Source organism: Oncorhynchus gorbuscha, linkage group LG21, assembly GCF_021184085.1.
Source record: "Oncorhynchus gorbuscha isolate QuinsamMale2020 ecotype Even-year linkage group LG21, OgorEven_v1.0, whole genome shotgun sequence".
In the NCBI taxonomy this organism is placed as follows: Eukaryota; Metazoa; Chordata; class Actinopteri; order Salmoniformes; family Salmonidae; genus Oncorhynchus; species Oncorhynchus gorbuscha.
The window spans coordinates 40,671,562-40,676,964 of NC_060193.1; positions in this window are offsets into that span (position 1 = coordinate 40,671,562).

Here is a 5,403-nt window from a genome sequence, read left to right on the forward strand (position 1 = left end):
GTAAGCCTGTGAGCGCCTCGCGCAAATCCTCCTTCATCACCTCACGAAATGAGGGTTCTTTTGCTTCTGCTATCTTATTTGCGCTAGCATTAGCCATTTTGGGTTCATCGACGATTATATCTTCTGCTGTCTTGTTACGGGCTGTTGTAGTAGCTCCGAGACCTTTTCCTATTTTCCCCTTCTCCATTTTGCGTAAGTTATTATAATGCTCAGAGTACATACTTGAATTTAGGGGGGGGAAATACCCAACCGATGTGCAGTACGAAAAACTAGGCAGCCATTTCCTAAGTTGCGTCACCAGAAGACGGACAGTTATATAATTTTCATAACAGTACAATAAATTCACAACAGATTTCACAACACATTTTGGTATGACTCAGCAAGGCAACATTCCAGCTTTTCAATCTGTGTCCTGGTAGATATTCACCTTGTTTTTCTATTTTCTTTTTATCTCTAAAGTAATGGAACATTCTGGATGTGAAAAATGTTAAAGACATTCTGTACGTCCAGTTTTTTGGGGAAAATAAATATGTTCAGTTGTTTAGGAACGTCAGAAGCAGAGAGTTGAGGCAAGCTATGTGTGGTGCACTACTTGTGACCAGGGCCCACAGAGCTCTGGTCCAAAGTAGTGCTCTTTATCGGGCAATGGGTGCCATTTTGGGACACAGCCAGTGAGACACCCAGGGAGATAGATGGCTTTAAAACGGGGAGCCTGGGGAAGAGCTCAGCTGATTTGTGTTGTTAACAACTCTGAGCAAAGAGCAGAGTGTTCAGCGGTACAGAGAAGATAAAATAGAAAAAACAAATCATCAACTATTCATTGACGCGAAACTCCGGACCATCAACCATCCAATATGGCTCCGGTCAGCGCCTGATGAGAGATGGCTTTTACCTGTCTGTCTGCGCCTGATGAGAGATGGCTTTTACCTGTCTGTCTGCGCCTGATGAGAGATGGCTTTTACCTGTCTGTCTGCGCCTGATGAGAGATGGCTTTTACCTGTCTGTCTGCGCCTGATGAGAGATGGCTTTTACCTGTCTGTCTGCGCCTGATGAGAGATGCTATTACCTGTCTGTCTGCGCCTGATGAGAGATGCTATTACCTGTCTGTCTGCGCCTGATGAGAGATGCTATTACCTGTCTGTCTGCGCCTGATGAGAGATGCTATTACCTGTCTGTCTGCGCCTGATGAGAGATGCTATTACCTGTCTGTCTGCGCCTGATGAGAGATGCTATTACCTGTCTGTCTGCGCCTGAGCTACTGGCACCAGAAAATGGAACCATATCACACCTATTCTAGCTTCTCTACACTGGCTACCAGTCACTTTTAGAACAGATTTAAAACGTGTATTAATCACGTTTAAGGCTTGTTTTAGCCTCGTCCTATATCTCTGATCTTTCATCGCCCTACGAGTCAGGTCAACGCTAACCGTTCCAAAGTCTTGAAAGTGAAAGGAGACCAGGCATTTTTCATTAGATCAGGCTTGCAGATACAGTGCCTCTTTTTAGATCCCTGCTGAAAACACACTTTTAAAAAGAGGCTTTTAATGTATGACTTCACTGTAGGCAGCCTAGCGGTTGGAGCGTTGGTCTAGTAACCGAGGCGACAAGGTGAAAGATCTGTCAGAGTCCTCCTGTCTATGTTTCTTTCCTTTATTTTATAATGCAAACACTTTTTAACTTGTATTGTAAAGCACTATACCAATTAAGTTATTATGACTACTGTAGAGACATATTGGGGTGTGTGTGTGTGTGTGTGTGTGTGTGTGTGTGTGTGTGTGTGTGTGTGTGTGTGTGTGTGTGTGTGTGTGTGTGTGTGTGTGTGTGTGTGTGTGTGTGTGTGTGTGTGTGTGTGTGTGTGTGTGTGTGTGTGTGTGTGTGTGTGTGTGTGTGTACCTGGTGCAGAGGTAGGTTTAAGACAATTGGTATATGGATGATTCATAGTAAAGGTTGGGTTCGTGCAGATAACCAACAATTTATGACATTTGGAATGAGACTAACCTGAGTTAAATAATAATTCATTAATTATTTTATTTTTATCTTTATCTTTATTTAACCAGGCAAGTCAGTTAATAACACATTTTTATTTTCAATGACGGCCTGGGAACAGTGGGTTAACTGCCTGTTCAGGGGTAGAATGACAAATTTGTACCTTGTCAGCTCGGGGGTTTGAACTCGCAACCTTCCTAGTCCAACGCTCTAACCACTAGGCTACCCTGCCGCCCCTATTAGAAGGCTAATTGATCAGATATTAAAATATCTGAAGAGTTATTTTAGGACAATTATAACTTTGTAATCTGAAGATATTCCTTGGTGCCCCGACTTCCTAGTTAATTAAATTTACATGATTAGTTTAATCATGTAATAATAATTACAGAGAATTGATTTGATAAAATAAGTCTTCACTTTAATGATGCCAAAGACAAAACACTTTCTTTGAAGGAATGAAGTTCCAGTAAGTGACGATAAAACATTAAGGATCTGTTGGTAATAAAATCAAATGGAAAATCAACAAGGAAATGAATCGAATTGACAGCAATCACCTTTTTTTCCCTCTGCACTACATTTTGAGAGTAACAGAATGTTCAGTTCACTTAATTGGCCTTTGTGGGTGTTTGACTCACATTTCTTAGAAATAAAATCAACTGTTGTCAACTATGTGTCCTAAAGACTAGTCTCTCATGACAGGCGTTAACATAGGTGTAACTGAAATATAAAGGTGAATAAAAACACATGGCTGACTGACTGTTTGCTATGATGCTGCAATCAAGAGACAGTTCAGACCTCTTGAGCTGGCTCACCTCGTGATTGACAGGAGGACTATCCTTCAACCACTCCGCTGTCAGGAGGGCAGAAAAGGAACACAGACACCTTACTGTCATAGGATCTGGCCTGCACATGATGCACAGCACTCTGGGCCAGAGTGCTGCAAGACATGCGGTTCAGCTCGGGATCCGACACAACCTTCTGAGATGAGCCTGGACAGTCAACCTCCCTCAGGATCATCAGAGGGGTTTCTGGGGTCGACACACAGGATGGACTCCAAGAGGAATTTAGCCTTGCACCGGTCAGCAGTTCCTGCACGGTGAGTGACTTTGAATTCGGAACCAAGAGATGAAGCTGTAGCCGGGTTGTTACCATTGGAGACTTGAGCAGTATGCTACTGTTACTAGAGACTGAGTTGCATCCTGTGGTAACCTCAGATCCAAGAAAATGCATTTTCTGTCACAAGAGACTATTCCTATGGATTCCTGAAAAGTGAGTAGAGTATTTGGAGATTACAAACTAGGCCTAGTTGAATTTACACTACTTCTAAATAAACTGACATCTTGAATTGAAATGCTGTGAGAAATGTTTTTTTTTACATTTTAGAACTGCTTTTAGGCATAAGCGACAGAAGCTGTAAGTTCAACATTTGGTTGTGCAGCAGCAGTTTTTCTTGTTTTGTCAGTCACTGACAGTCACACAACAGTGCTTTCAGAAAGTATTCATGCCACATGTTGTTGCGGTGTGAACAAACTACTGTACAATTCCTAAGCTATCATTCATTACATTAACACGTAGACCTAGTTCCATGTCAGTGATGCTTTGACCTACTTGCTCTTAAAAGGATCACTTTCCCCCAAAAATCATGTTTGGGTATAAGTCCGCTGTTGATATGGTCCCAAAAATGTTGCATGTCAGCAGGAAGGTTTTTATGATAGAGCTTTTTTTGAGTAAAAAGAAGTTTAAAAAAGCAACCAACGTTTTTTTTAGTAAAAAGCAAAAAATTGGAGATGCAACATGCACCATATTATTGTCCATGGAAGAACGGGCCACAGAGGTCATCCTCAGTGTGGGACCCTTACGGTCACTACACTGACATAGGGAGAATTTCAATTGGATTCCTTGCATCCTCTCGTTGCCTCCTTAAAAACCATTGGATGAGATCAGAAAGGAGGGACCTCCCTTCTGATCTTTCAAACCCCAAAAGGACGCCGAAGGACACAAGGAAAGGCAATTGAGATTCTCATTGTGTGACATGTAGTAAATTGGTCTCCTTCAAAGTGGCAGGTGCGTGCAACCCTGGAGGTCAGGTGCTTGAAATGGGTCATCAATATGTCAGCAGCACCCCCTGCTGGCATAGATATGTGGCTGTGTCACTTCATTGTCGGTACTCTCCGAGAAGCTTAAAACTGACTGGCATCTGAAATTCTTTCACAGATAATGAATGCATTGCATAATTCATCTTATTCTTAAGATGAAAAGGGGTTAGGCTATTTGTGACAGCCTTTCAGAATAGAGACACTATATGACAGGTTAACTGCTAAACTGATCCTAGATCAGCACTTCTACACTGAGGCACTATGAAGATGAGCCCTGCTTCTCATTGCAACATATTTCCAAAGGACATTTTCATAGTGCTAAATAATTGTGGGAAGTGCAAAAAATGCCATAACCCTCATTATATAATCTGGCAGCATACTTTAATTAGGAACTTTTCTTCAACAATGTGTTATATTTTTAAAAAAAAAAAAGGTAATCACCTGCAAGATGAGGTTGACAGTAATTTGACATTGCACAATTATTTTGCATTACGAAAACATCGACCTTTGTCTGTCAGATTTAACAGTATTATGATACAATCAATGTAGAAATGATATACAAACAAGTGATTTCACTTCATCTTTAAGACACATCTTCACATTTTACACATCAACATCATACAGTCACATAACTCCTTCCATGCCCAGAATCTCTGTTAAGGCATTACTCTTTTTTGGTGGATGTAATGAATGGCAAACATAACTTTAAAAAATAACAATAAAAAGTGTCTGTCACATAGCAATATGGTGAACACTGGGGGCGTGCCAAATTTGAAATATTGGGCAAGTTTGTTTTGCATCTCCCAGTGACTTGGGGGGGTGGAGATTTCACTTTAGGACCAATGGAATGGTCTAAAATAGACAAAACTCTGCCCATCCGGGGTACCAGGAGATGCATGTGAACTCAGCCCATTGATGAAAATGTACCCACATCCACACATTCTGAATTGGTCCTTGGCACAGTTAGCAACCCTAACATTTAAGGGTTTTGGTTAAAGGCTAATATGTCCCACCTCTGTGTTTCAAGGACAATGTTTCACTCCATAGTGAATGAACAGTAATGTTGCATATCAAACATTTTATTCCGCAATAATAACATAAAACTTCCTGGAATAGTACAAACATTCAAAAAGGACTTTGTTTTGATCCATAATTCTTAAAGTGCAAAGCAATGCTTCCACAGGAAAAAATACAATACTTTTTGAAAATACCATTAACGCATTGCCAAGCAGTGACTGCATTGCAGTATGTGAGCAATAAAAGCTGGGGAGTGTTCATTAGGCACTGAAGGGAAGAAAATGACAGGGAAGGACAACTAGAG